The sequence below is a fragment of the Ambystoma mexicanum genome, chromosome 3q (assembly GCF_040938575.1).
Source record: "Ambystoma mexicanum isolate Mex_15411 chromosome 3q, UKY_AmexF1_1, whole genome shotgun sequence".
Taxonomy (NCBI): domain Eukaryota; kingdom Metazoa; phylum Chordata; class Amphibia; order Caudata; family Ambystomatidae; genus Ambystoma; species Ambystoma mexicanum.
The window spans coordinates 444,413,919-444,429,147 of NC_090926.1; the positions used below are offsets into that span (position 1 = coordinate 444,413,919).

At 44.8% G+C, this 15,229-nt stretch overlaps 1 long non-coding RNA gene across 1 annotated transcript in view; it reads left to right on the forward strand.

Moving 5' to 3' along the window:
• The first annotated feature begins 363 nt into the window (after positions 1-363).
• Positions 364-15,229, forward strand: part of LOC138581875 (uncharacterized) — a 66,752-nt gene continuing 51,886 nt past the window's right edge. The window contains exons 1-2 of the long non-coding RNA XR_011304837.1: positions 364-448; positions 4,528-4,650. This is a non-coding gene — a long non-coding RNA (uncharacterized lncRNA). The remainder of the gene's footprint in view (positions 449-4,527; positions 4,651-15,229) is intronic.

The following is a 15,229-nucleotide window of genomic DNA, read 5'->3' on the forward strand; positions in this document are numbered from 1 at the left end:
GCAAGCCAGAACCCCGACCCATATTTTGCCTGGCTCATTCTGTGACATGCAGTCCTGCATTTCACCATTATAAACCCCAGATTAAAAGTCAGAGAATGCAAGTTTAAAACCAGGTCTGGTGTAGCATCTCCGAAAGGAATGGATAATGTAGGCATGATTTCTCTGGTTCCACCACTAGTTGAACGGTATCCCCCTGCTGGCTTGGGCAAACTAGCAGCAGCAAAATGGATACTCCACAGAGAGACCGCCATTTTGCTGAAAGGCAGGCTGCTCTTTCTGCTAATGTTCTCTTTTCGCACTTGCTTCACTGGCGCAGTGCTTTTGTTTCTCTCTCTTTCTAGCCCCCGCCTTTTTTGCGTGCAATGTTTTTCTCGTTCCCAGAGCGAGCAGCTTCAGTAAGGCCTGCCCTTCATTGTGTCTCTTCTGCGTTTTGATATACCTGCGCAGCGTAAGTTTGTTTACGTTTTCTGTTTGTTCATAATATGGTTTAATTGTGTCTAAATACTTCCCCAGCTGTGCGCATTTTCCCCGAGCCAGCGAGAGGCTGTTTGTTGCTGGCTGCTCAGTTGTGATACGGCCTTCTGGATGCGCAGTCCTCCGAGGCCCCTGATAACACGTTGGTGGATATCAGAGAGAGGGGGAGATTGCAGAAGCGCGCGGCGGCTGAGGCTGAAAAGCATGCAAGTGAAAGCTGTAGAGAATGGAGACAGGAAGCAAGAGAGAACTTGGCATACGGAGAGGAGAGGGGAGATGGGAGAGGGGGAGGGGAAATGGGAGAGGGGGAGGGGAGAGAGAGAGAGAGAGAGGCAGAGAGAAAGAGAGAGAGAGAGAGAAAGAGAGAGAGAGCGCAGAGAGAGAGCAGAGAGCAGAGAGCAGAGAGAGAGAGACTCTTTGACATGCTCCAGAACCCACATGGGTGCTGGGGGTGCTGGGGGGCATACATCACGATGGCTATTTCACATCTCATTTGCCAGATTTGTATATGGGTGCTTTTTGAATTACACAGACATGTCCCCTTCTGTGTGCAAACCCACAAAGGGGGTGGACAAGGGCATCTGAATGTCTGTATCTATATTGTGCACATTCAGTTGCCCTTTGAGAATAAGGCACACTTTTTTAGTGCAAGTGATGAGATGTGCAAGTTATCACTTGTGAAAAAAAGAACATTCTTCACAAAGGTGACCAGCACATTATAGAGGGGTGTGGGACAATTAAAATGATGTGCTCACTTGCCCCTTTGCATTCACTAGTCTTGGGTGCACACAACCAACACTAATGCATGACAGACACCCAGTGCTGCAAGCACATTTCATACATTGTGAAATTGTAAAAAGGAGAACAGATACTTGTATCCCTGATTTAGGAATGGAAATGCAAGTGAGATGGCAGCGGGTCATATCACAGCTGTTCTATTTTTAAGGAGAGGCTTGAAAGAGTCAGAAATCGCTCGTCCATGCATTGTGCAACACTTTGTGCCCGTTACAAATAGGCACATAGGACTGTGACTGCGTTATGCACATTTCTCAGTGCATTGTTTTTGTGGATTTGTATGCACTCTGAAATACTCCAAAATACCTGCTTGCTTGTACAAATGCACAAAGAAGGCAAAACAATTTCATCTGCATATCTGCAAATGTGTGATGTGCAGATTCACAACCCATATGATGAAAAGGAAAACGATTGTTTGGACACAAGTGATGAAATGTTCAAGCGCATCTCATCACCTACACTCAACACATTTTGAGAATCTGCCCCATCCTTTTTTTGAACCCATATGTATTTTAAAAGTTTAAAAGCAATAGAAGACTATGGGCCTCATTACGAATTAGCTGGTCCGGTAAAAACACCAGAAAGAATGCTGGTATGATCAGCTCCGGCGTTGTTACCAGATCAGGTCTCTCAGAGTCTGCAGGTAGGGGCAGTGAACTACCGGCAGGCCGACCTGTCGGGAGTTAAGGCCCCTACTGGCAGAAAAAATTACTGAAGCACTGGTGCTTCAGTGGTTCCAATTCCATGGAGTCCTATGGGACTGCATGAAATGGGAATTTACCTGGATATCGTGCGCCTGTTAAGGTAATAGGAGTTTTCCAGTAACCTGCCAGTAGCACCGACAGGTTACCGACAAACTCCTAATGAGGGCCTATAGCTAGAATTTTGTCGAGGCCATTTCAGCCGAATCAAGAATTTATTGACGCGACTCAATTTGATTTGCAAGCAATCTCCATAGAAGCTCGTATTGATCCAGACAATTCAAACCTTTTCAAAAAAGGTTCAAACCGGCATTCAAGTTGAGCATTTTAAGGTTTGCCCATCCCTAATCGGTGTTGTTGTAGCTTTTCCTTGCACTGAAGTTCTGGTAGAAGCAAGCACTGGCATAGCCATTAGATATTTGCCAGGTAATATCATAATATGCCCAGGTACCAATATCATGTGCCAGAACGTGCCGACTTATAGCTATGTAGTACCATTATGTCAGTGCCTTAAACAACCTTCACAGAAGCCCTAACTGTTGGCTTTGACAATGCTTGTTAGTCTGGGACATCATTTGGTGGTCGCAAGAGGCCGCGACAGCGACCTCTGCCGATTCCCTTGCGACATCTGTAAACATTTTGCGACCTCTGGGTTGAAAACTGGTTGAACACTATATTTTAAATGCAGCAAGGCAGGCGCTGCATTTAAAATAAAGTTTTCAACCAGTACTTCTTTGCACGGCAAGACAAGCTCTATGATGCCTGCCTGGGGGGTGGTCGTGGCTCTACTAGGTCTGGAGGCTGGCTGGAGCGCGTAACTTCATGGTTGCCTGGCAACCATGAACTTTATCCGACCTCGCCTCGACTCTGCCATGTTGCATGGCTCGAGAAGCACCTCTGGAGGTGGGAGGAGCGGAGGATGCAGCCGAGAAGAGCCGTGCAGGGCAGAAAGGGGCTTGGCCACGCGCGGTCTCCTCCACTGCCAGAGGAGGCTATTCCCAGGCATCGCTGAGGGGCCGAATCGCCTCAGGACCTGGTGCGTCTTCCCGTTAGAGGCAGGGGCAGCCCGCTGACCCGGGACCACAGTGCTCACTGCCGCCACCTGGCAACAGCGATATTCAACGAAGAGCGCGAGTACCAGCAGCCTTGGGACACTGGTGTGGGAGGAGGCACAGTCGCACTCAGTGAAAATGTTGTAAAGCTCGCACTTAGCCCAGGATGTACGTCCATTTTTCCATTCGTTGTGTTTAAATAGAAGTTCCATTTTAAGAAGCCGGAAAGTGACATTTTTGCATCTAGAAAGGAAAGTGGGTCTTTAAATAATGCGACAGACTTGATGAAAAGAAACATAGACGACCGACGTAATCTTGGGGTCTTGGTAAGAAAATGAGTAATGCGTAGATCATGACAAGGTTGTGGTTGTTGGTGCCTTGTGCCCATCCATTATTCAGAAAGTCTTTTGGGATTGCGTGATTACCCTCTCTCAAAACATTCAAAATGTTTTTTCAGTTCATTGCATTTCATTGCATGTGTTATAGCTTGCTTTCCCCAGAATTATGGTGCAAGTAGGAAAATGGTGTACCAACGCCTTGTGTGACTTGTCACCATCACTCATAGCAGGTTTGGACTTCGCTTTCTCATAGTTTTCAGTTCACTATCACTTTGCTCACCAGCAGTTGCCAATGTGAGCCTGTGTAGAACTGTCACCAGTTCTACGTCTCTTGTTGAAATGACCTCCATGAAGTAGTAAATCTATTTTGCCTGTTCTCATTGCTCGCCTCTTCATGTTGTGTAATCACAGAATTCAAATGAATTGTCAAGCATGGGAATCTCAAACTGCAGTGGCAGTTGTGAACTTTCAAGAATGGAGGGGGTTCACTACTCTTTTTGCACTGAACAAGGGGAGTCATAAGTGTCCCACAGCGCCACCCTTAGCTCAATTGAACGAAATTTGTATATTTCACTTCAAGATAAGTTCACTTACTGTGCATTTATTAATGGGTGGCAGCTTTTGATTTTTGGTACAGGGGAAGAGAATCCCCCGCTGAGTGATGCCAGGGAGCTTTAACCATCTTCAGGTTGAAACAGCACATTTTACAGCACATTTTGCATTGGGAATAGAAAAGGGCCATATGATTTAAACTCTTGAGCTATCCAATTGTGACACAATATTCCGTAGAATCAATTGTGCAGTTAGAAATAAATATTTATGAGGATATCTAAACACATACCTCACAAGTTCTTTACAAACTATCTATCACTACAATGATCAGGTTTATTACTGCAGCATGACATGTCCCTTCTACTTCTAAGCACTCGAATAATAATTGTTATGTTAATACAAAATGTTACCCCCATAACCAACACATTACCAAATGATGTGGTATGCACATTTAAGGATAGATAGCTAGTAAGACAGCTCAGCGGGTTAAGTGTTCACTGCTGGGCTACTTTTCTCCATGCTGGTTGCCTCTTTTGTTTTCGTTAGGTGCATGTTGCATTAGTTTAAGTGTAATTGTGCACCATGACCATGTGATGCCATTTTCTTCTATGCCAGGTTTCTGCATCCTGTGGCACAGGACTGGGAGCAGGACGGCCGCAGCACACCAACACCAAGCAGGAGCAACTTCTATTGCCTTGTCCGGAACCTCGAGATGACCGTAACTGCAGGCAAGCCAAGGTAAGTGTAAATGCTTACATTCACAGTAATCTGGTAATATGGACATATACACACTGATATTGACGCTACATATGGTGATCCGTTATTGTATGAAATGTATATCATATTACAGTGACATAACTATATGTTAGTGTACTGAGGAACTGTGCTATGTGATGCCACTTCTGTTTTGTCAAGGGGCGAAAGGTTGTGTGCCATCACTTCCCGTGATGTAACTCGGGGGCGGGGTCACGTTACATCACTTCCTGTGATGTCATTGGAGGTCAAGGGTCATGTGATGGCATTTTGGTGAAATGACGTCCCTGTTGTTAGTGTTGTAATTGAGTGAAGGGCTGCAAGGCATTCATGGCAGGGCCATCTCAAAGTATTGTGGGGCCAAGCGGAAACACATTTGCCTTGCCCAAACTAAAAAAAAATATATATATTAAAAAAAAAATGAAGGGATCCAACAATCTCAGGTCGAGCCATCAGCCTCATTTCATTGAAAGCTCAAGACACTTCTTGATAAGCTGACCCGGCTGCAATCAAAATAACCATGGGTATGCCTACCAAGTCCATTGTACCCCCTTTACCCTGGCTGGAGTAGGTAGAGGCACATTTTAACATTAGCAGCAAGAGGAAGGTATACATGCAGGCTGTAGTATAGGTGAAAGACTCAAATCAGTAGACATATGAAGAAGCTACCCATTCCTCACCACAGACACAGATCTAGGATTAGCAGCCCCATAGAACACGCATGTGCTCAAAATGGACACGACATATGGTGGGAGCCCTGTGAATAGTGTAATATAGATGTAGGCTACAGATGAAACGTTACCAAGTCGCACATATCCCAATGTAGGTTGAAATTGGAAGAGTGTTTTTCTTTCTCCAAGTGGTGGTAACATGAGTGAGCGAAGAACCAAATGACTTTGCGGTTTGCAATGTAACAATGTTTGCAATATGTTGTTATCAAGCAACACTGAAGCCAGTTAAGCCACAATGGAGGCGTTTTGGAAAATTGTACCCAGAGAACCAAATCCCTCTTATGACCTGACCACTTTGAAACAAGTATACAATGGACACAATTTGGGTAAATGGCAAAGCTGGCATTTTAGCATAGTATGCATTTTTGACAATTGACCTATATTATTTCCCAGTACATGTCATACAGAAAGGTGCAATTATGTGCAGATGTGTGACTTTCATCAACTAAAACAATAGCCAATTTTGTAACCTGACTTGGAAAGTACACACATTAGATGATAAACCAGCAAGACAATATCAATAACACAATCTTTACAGAAATATGTTCTGCAAAAGAAGGATGCCTCCTTAAATAATACACCCAACAAAACAAACTATGTGATAAGGTTAGCCGCATATAATAATTGTATGACACAGAGTTGCAGTTTGTTATAGACATTGTAAAAAAAAGCAAACCTTGTGTTGTGTCAAGTAAGCATATCTGAAATGAGATCATCAGAGGCACGTGCCATTTGGGCAGCTCTTTCCTGTCTAGAACCCTGTCAACTCAAATGGCCTCCTTGGAAAGAAATAGCAAGCAGTGGGATAGGTGATGCAACTAGAATGTTAGAAGGTAAGCTTTTCCACAGAAGAAACCTCAGTGCTATGCAGTGAGATAAGAAGATTTATTCAGGTTCTCATTATCATCCAATGGCATAGTTGGGGTATGAGTTGCCACAATCTGGTTATGCAGTCTAATCACTCCTCCTGACTAATGTGTTATGCTCCTCATTGGGTGTGGCTGTCAAGTTTTTACAAACTTCATTTGTAGGAACGGAGCTCTAAACCTGCACCATCCGGATGCTGTGTTTTCATAACTAGCGCTTTCTGGTACAGACGTGTTGTTGCTTTAGCACATTAGGCGTTACTACCACCACAGTTCATACACTGAAGTTTATCAACCCGCAGGAAGAGGAAAGGCTGAGGCTGTCTTGTTGTGGAAGGACATATGAGTCCAAATCTCAGCAACATGTGCTTAAAACTGAGCTACCTTCTGAACTATTGTGGCACCCAAACCTATTCAAATGCATTTCAACTTTGGTTTTTCTGTGTGAAATTCCACAAAGAAAGGTGAAGATGTTACATGGCACCACATATTTGCCCACTGATTTGACTTTCACATCTGTGTGCTGCTGCTGCCCTGCAACATGGGGTAGACACCATGGGCCTCATTATAAGGCTGGCGCTCCCGGAATGAAGGGGGCCGGTACGGGACCGGCCCCCTTCATTACGGGAGCGCCGATTATGAGCTTCCCTTCGTGGGTACCGGATCAGACGCCTGGTAAAACCAGGCGTCTTTTCCGGGTCCCGTGAGAGGAAGAGGGAGGTAACAACGGGACACTTGTAATGTGCACGTTGTTACCTCCATCCCCATTCCCATTGAGCCCTCTGCAAGGAGGAATTACCGGATCCTCAAATGTTGGAATGACCCGGTTATTCCTCATTGCAGGAACCCGGTAAATGAGCCCGGTTTGGCGGAAGCCATGGAGCTAATAGCTAATAGCTCCATGGCTGCCGCCAAACTCATAATGAGGCCCCATGTATTTGCCCATTGCTGGACTTTAGCATCTGTGTGTTGCTGCCCCCCTGCAACATGGTAAAAGGTTATTTTCCAGTCTACAACTGCTAGGCACTGTTCCCAATTTCGTTGTGTTCTGTATGAATATATGGTAAGCTGCCACCTGGGCTATATCCTGTGACTGGTCAGGATGATGATGATTGGTTAATGCTGGGGTTTTAGCCCTGGTTGGCGCTTGTGCCACTAAGATATGGGACAGGCACCATGTTTTTGTCCGCTGATTTGACTTTTGCATCTGTGTGCTGCTGCCACCCTGCAACATGGGGTAGGCACCATGTAGGCACCATGTATTTACCCATTGCTGGACTTTTGCACCTGTGTGCTGCTGCCACCCTGCAACATGGAGTAGGCACCATGTATTTGGCCACTGATTTGTCTTCCGCATCTGTGTGCTGCTGCCGGTTTGCAACATGGGGTAGGCACCATATATTTGCCAGCTTATTTGACTTTCGAATGTGTGTGCTGCTGCTGCCCTGCAACATGCGGCAGGCACCATTTATTTGCCCACTGATTTGACTTTCGCATCTGTGTGCTGCAGCCGCCTTGTAAAATGGGTAGGCACCATGTATTTGCCTACTTTTTGCCTTTCGCATCTATGTGCTTCTGTCGCCCTGTAATGTGGGGTAGGCACCACGTATTTTCCCACTGATTTGACTTTCGCATCTGTGTGTTGCTGCCGCCCTGCAACATGGGGTCAGGCTCAATGGATGTGATTACCATGTACTTCGCTTTTGCACTTTGCATGTGATGTATTACCTTGGACGTTCCACGATGTTGTAATTCACCTCTTACGCTTCCTGTTCTGTAACCCGGAGCACTGAAACTAATCTCTTAAATTCAAGCATCTAGATACCGCATGGGGTTTGCGTGCTATAGACATAAACAAACAAATAAACAAACATTAGTTGTGCTGTTGTGAACACACACACACACACACTGCATACACTAGAGTCAAAACAGAACAATATAATGGCTTTTGTTATTTATGTTTAACAAAACTTGTTTGCTGACTTGTTTCCATCAGGCAGCTAGAGTTGGGGTCTGGAGCAGGTTCCTTGTTTGTCCCTCCCATAAATACATCTCTGGATTATAGTAGTCTCCCATAAACCAGTAAATCCTGATTCCACCTCTTGATGAGTTGGGGATAGCTCCAACATGGTTATTACCTACTCATCCCCACCCCCCTCCAATTCAGAATATATATCTTCTATACCAGTCAAATAGCTGTCAATGGTCAGTATGGTCATTGAGAGGCAGAGTCTCAAAAATAGGCATTTCCCAAGCCCACACACCACGCTCATTAAGCAATGAAAATGACCATAACCTCTGAATGCATAAAGACATCTGTAGAAGACCTTTCAATGCTGGTGCTCTGCTCAGTGATTGTGCCCTCTTCCCTTTGGCCTTCCATCACTATTGCAGTTTTATAGATGTGTTTGTTGTCCTGCAGGTAGCCATCTTCTCTCCCAGGGTGCAGCAAGCAGCCATCAGAACAATCATGGTTTGGGTCATTCAAGCAGTGAAAAGCTGGTCGCTCATCTACTGGGCGTCCTCATAGATCTATGATTCCTCTGTGTGCCTTCCAGCTAGTGCTGAAGGCCCTCCAAGATCTACTTGTTTAAACCCTTAGACAGTCTAGGCGTCACATTCCTTATGTTTCTAGCCACGATCACATCCACCAGGAGATCAGTGGAGTTGGGGCTTGGGGGGAGGAGGGCAATCACCTTCCTTAATCAGTTAACAAGATGCAGCCATTCTCAGATGCAGTTGCATCTATCGTCAAAGGTATGCTCAATACATCATGCTCCTTGATGATTTGCCTCCCTCTATACTGGAGAGGAGGCAGGATGGCACTTTCTGGATATCACAAGGGTTCTCATTGATTACCTAGACAGATCAAGGTATATCCCCTGTCTACGGCCCACAACCTATCTGGCAAGGTTCATAAAGATTCACAGGCATCTATAAGCAGTTGGCTGAGAGGCACAGTGGATTTGGCTAGTTCAGTCTTAAAGAAACCCCTTTTGCAAGGAGTCCAATCAAGATAAACAAGTGGGATGGCAGCAGCATAGGTTGTGGCCTTGGGAGTTCCCTTGTAAGCGATATACAGAGCCACCACTAGGGCTAACCAGCTCACTTGTATGCATCACTACGGATTCTTGAGTTGCAGCGGTAGGGGAAAGATTCTTCATCTTAGTTCTCGAGAATCTACAAGCTGCTGTTTTATGAACAAATGTATCATGTTGTTTGAGACTAATTCATTTCAGATGGCGTGCTATAAATGGTGTTTTGGTTCTGCAGGTCAATCAATTGTTTTAGTACACCTCATAAGTAAGTACTCAGGCAAGGGATGGGGAGGTAATGCCTGGAATGCTTACTGGCAATCCTCATAACACCTCATCCAACTCTTCATCATTATAGTATTTTAGGCCATCTTGCTCACCCAACTTTAAATGAACCAACCAGACAACTGTGTTTAATTTAAGGAGTTTTCTGTGAAAAACAGAGATACATCTACACCCACCCCAAACAAAGGCAGCATATAAGGGCTATGACTAAAGTGTTCAAAAAATGCTGTTTCCTGGTGAGTAGCCACCTCATTACCAGAAACTGTGACATTTTAAGTGGCTGGGGAGAGAAGGTGTGGCAGGTTGTGTCTCTGAGACAATGGGAGGTTGCTAGACTGCAATGGAATAGGATAGAGAGTTTGGCATGGCAGCCTGACCAGATTCAGAGAATCCCAAGAGGAAGGAAAATGTGGGACCCACTAGTGATGAAGGAGAAGTGTGGGCATCACTGCCAGGGGAGGTCACCGCCGCAGGGGCTGTCTGCTGCTGTGTTGCCTTGAAGGATTTTCTGTTGTGAAAGCCCATGCAGACAGATAGACGTTAAAAGCCACAGGTTAAAGTACAGGTAAAAGGTACAGCGAGAAAGCTGTAGTGAGGAAAAAGCTCAGAGATTAAACAGATTTAAGGAGAGGGCAAAAGGAGCTTGTAATGCTGATGAGAGATGGTGGGAAGACAAACACAGAAGTTAACAGACAGAAAGATAGAGGCAGAATGTATGGAAGCTTGCCACGCCATTATGGGCTACATACATGGATGGTCATATCCCAGAAAGATGAGAGTTTGTTTGAAGTTAGTGCAGCCATGTTGTCAGTGACAACGGGAGTTCAACATGCAGCCATTCAAGTATAGTTTGCATGATATGCTGTGAGAGGTTCTACCAAAGTTACCAATGGACCAAATGAGGAAGACAGAAGGGCAAGTGGGGGCATGGAGTATCTGAGCAAACTGATAATGGGAAAAGAAAAAGGTATCCCAGTGTTGACATGGGATAAGGCCATGCTCCATGTCGGGAGAATTTGGAGCACTGGAATTTAGGATTGAGTGGTCCTGGATGAGGGATGACGGTAATAAAAAAAGGGGTTTCAGATTGATTGGTGCTAGGCACTGACTAGGGGCAGAATATTTGAGGATAGGCCGATGCTGGGATCATGGGAGAACAATGCAAGAAACAGGCACATGACCCTGTTGAGGTGGACCTCATATAGTCGCGTTGCTCCCGTGTCAAATAGGAGAGGTGATTCCTAGCTCGGTGGCAAAAGATTCATCCATGACGTGGATGGAGCAAGGCATGGCAACTCAGATGAACTGCTTCCACACAGCTAGTGGAGGTGGTTCACAACCAACTGACCTTCTGGTTCCATATCCACCATTCCGGGGTGGCCCAACCAGGGAATGGTATGATTTGCATACAGTTTTCAAGGAATTTGATATGGTCAAGATGGACATTCAAAACATGAACATGTGTAGGAAAGTCTCTTAGTTTGTGATGATCAAACTTGAATGTTTGAGATGATTGATCAGGAAACCAATACTGCAATAGTAGGGCAAGTCTATTAGTAAGTAAACAGACAGCAGATGGGGGTGACCCTGCGGTTCCCAGGGGGGTGGATTCTATGCAAGTTATCTCTGGTTCATTCCGGGAGCCTCCCTTGGATGAGCTGATAGTATCATTTGTAGGGGCTGTCAAGGAGAAATTGGAAGAATAGTTCAGGTTAATTCTTCACATTTAGTTGTCTGAGTGAAGGTCATAAAAGACTAAATTAGCCAAATTGAGAGCAACATGACCATTCCTAAAGTGTCCATGTAATGTGTAAACGAGGCCAAGATGGCTATATGCGACAGGATTGTTTTTTTTTTCATTTGCTGCCAGTTCACCTGGGTATGCCGTTTCACTCGGTGCATATTGTTTGATGAGGTGTTTTCTATAGGCCGGTGCCATCCTTGCACACTATTTTAGGCCTTTAGCACTTACTTCCTGCCATTTTGGATAATTTGAGGACTGCATTAGACACCTATGTAGAGGAGGGTCCCATCACACTTTCTCCTGGGCATTGGCATCTCTGGGGTCATGAAAACACTCTGGAGCACATCAGCACACTGAGGCAGAATCTTTCTAAGTCAGCAAGTTTATTTCTTCCAGCAGGCAAGACACAGGATACAGCATCAACGATATCTCTGGGCCTCTGCTAAAAGTTATAACATTTCCCTCCTTATATAACTTTATTGGTTGGCTCACTTCCCTGTCTATGATGCAGGACATTCTCATTGCTTCAGGCACTCCAAGACAAGCCCCTTCCTCCTCTAGGGCTGGCTGACTGGGCTGCCAATTCACAAAAGCTCCCATGTCATACTTACATCTGTAACTGATTAAAATTGTGTGTGCTCTACCTGACCTTTGAAATGGGAACATTACAGACGTAAGTCCTAAGATACTTTTAGCAACTCCTTCATAGTTTCCTGTCCCATAGGCCCAAATATGGGCATCAGCTGCATACTCACTGCTATTTGAACCAGATGAATGCAACACCCACTATCTTCCCTTGACTGCTACCTCACTCCCACGGCTCATCACTGTCAAGATTAGAGATAGGGAACCCAGACACCGTGTCCTTGACTACTGAAATCTCACTGAACTACCATGAGGTAATTATTTTATCCTTTCATGATGGTTCTACAGAAATTCACTTATTTGTAAGCCCAGAATCCAGCTTAGAGTGCCTACTTCGTCTCGAACCCCAACATGGCTGACCAATTAAGAAATGCCTGACAAACCTATTTTAACCCATAACTTCATAACTTCATATCTGCTTAGTTTTAAATCTAGATTATTTGATAATGTATCATCATAACATGTACTACCTGACACATTCTCTACTGTACATCACATTTTGACTCCAAAAAATAGGGGAAGCGCTTTTCTGTAAGGCACTACATTTCTGATTTCTACAACATTTAGAGTCATTCATCAACCCAAGTTATCTACATTCGGTTTGAGGGGGAGTGGGTCTATCTTCTTTACATTCAGTTTAAGAGGGAGGGGGTACTCATTTCCTTTACACCTAGATGATTTTATTAAGGGGAAATGTGAGAAGATGTGGGCAGAATTTCAGGACATTTGTTCCCATATTTGGCTACTGAAACCAAAACTGTAGGACAATTTTCTTTTCTGTGTTACCAACGGACGAAGTAAGTCGTTTTTGAGTCCAAAATGAAATGAGGAAAATTCAAGTTAGCTTTCAAATTTGTGATTCCTGGGCAGGCTTTTTGGTAGGTAATTTCCATTAGTGATGAGGTGTGTCGCGATGTGGCGCTTTGTAGATTTAAGTGTGTGATGAGCAGTATCACAGAGGACTTGGGAGGAGTGTTGTGAGAGGCATCAAAGGAGAAGGAGGATGTTTTGGAGTGGTTCCTTCGGCAGAGGTTATTTCGGCATGGCTATTTTGCCACAGATGCCCTGTTGGCCATAGCCAGCATGGTGCTGGCATCCATCGGTGCCTAACCAATGGCTTCATGGCCTTCCAAATGTACAAAATTAAAAAAAAATATATAAAAATGTAGCTGTCCTTGACACCTTAACCATGGTCTCCTATCTTCAATACTTGGCACGGTGCCACAAGACCAAACGTAACTAGTAGGTTATATATATATATACATACACATATATATATATATATATATATATATATATATATATATGGCTGCAGGGTACGTATGAAAATTGTGCCTTCAAGTTCTAAGCCCTGTTTGGGCTTGGGCTTGTGCCAGGGCAGGAAATGGGCCGGAACAAGACAGAGTGGTGCTCCGGCAAAAGACATCTTCCTGGAGACCTAGGGGAGAAGTGCTCTGTCCCTCAGGCCCAGGGGCTAACATAGGACACTCCCAGATCCTGCACTTCAACGCACAGGCCTGCTTTCAGAAGACTTGGCGAAGAACACTGCCTAGTCTTCTGAAAGCAGTCTGCTCATTAAAGCCTAGTTGGCTTGCGTATTTGATAACTCTTTTGTGCTCTGCCCTATCCCCAAGGCCACGGGATAGCAAGAACAATACCAGCTAGATTCTGAAGCAGTGTTACTGCACACACAAATAACCTGCGATTTTCAGAACATGCCACAAAGGGGACTAAGGACAGACACATAGTGCTGTGCCTGTCCAACCTGGTATACATGACCTGCAATTTACAGACATCGCCTTGTTAGGGTGAGTATTGCAGTTAAGCACAACAGCAGAGTTTAACTTCCATTATTCAGGTAAAAAGGGTTTCTTACTGAATCAATATATGACATTTTCCAAATTTAAAGTTGTGCTAATTTATTTTCCTATTGAATAATCATGTCTTTTAAAAATGCCTTAAGTGCCAGGCTGTTATACGTCTCTATGTAAATTGGATTGGAATACATAGGAATACAAGCATTTTTGGTTCATGACTCAGCAGGTTACATCCTATGATCCACAACATTAATAAACAAAAGTGGGTGGGACACAACAAAGCCTGTATGGACATGGGGTAAGACTTTGAGGATGTTTTGTTTATAAATGAGACTACCATTGGCCTAGAATCGTTCAACGGGATGGCCTTCAGGAGAAAATGATACCTTTTGAGCAAACCCTTGCCCAAACATCTAGTCAAAGTATGTGTCTAGAAGGATCCAACACCCAGGAATTTTATTTTTGTGCGTTGAAAGTGGACACACCCTTTTTTAACAGTACATCATTTTGCAGTAACTGTAACTGTATTTGGGGTGGCATTACCCAGAGAACACCAACAAGTGCGAATTGTACGGAACAATAACTGCAAGCACTCCACTGTAGATTTCTTAAATGCACTGACCTGAGCAATGCACAATTTAGGGAGTACTTCTGGTATGGTCACAAGCTCAGTCTCAAGCCACAACCTTTGCAGGGCACCCCAAAGATTTAACAGCATGGCCTTACCCAAGATAACTGTGCCTGGTTGATGAACTAAATTAATACAATGATATGATATGATATGGCATTTATAACGCACCTATAGACAAGTGTTTTGAGGCACGATGAGGCAAGGGAGGGGAACAGGGGGAGGACAGACAACAATCTTACTAGGCCAAGTTTCATTCATAGGAAGGGGCAAGGGACAGTGCTGTACGTGTAAAGATGATAACAATAAGTAAGTAAACGGCCAGTATGTGGAAAGTGCAGGGTTAAGTGTGGGGCATCAGGTGTCAAGGGCTGGTGGGGGGACTGTAGGGATATAGAAACAGTCCCCAAGTGCGAGGGTTGCCAGGTGGGCAGTGCAGTTGTGAGATGCTAGCGGGGGAAGGACCTGGGCACGAGATCAGAGGGTGTCCAGGTAGCCAGTGCAGTTCAGGTTACAGCCAGCAGGTCAGCACAGGAGAGGAGGAGAAACGGCAGAAGCAAAGAGAAAGGTTTTGAGGTGCTTCCGGAACAGGAGATTGTTCTTCTCAAGTTTGAGGGAGGCAGGGAGGCTGTTCCAGAGGGAGGCACCCGCCGAAGAATGAGGTCTACCTGCAACTCGTTGCTTAGAGAAGCAACTGACCCTGAGGGAGTTGGAGGCGGATGAGCGAATCCCTCAAGAAGGAAGATATTTAGGAAGAGAGAGTTGAAGGTATTGAGGCACCAGACCCCAGAAGGCCTTGCGAATGATGTAGAG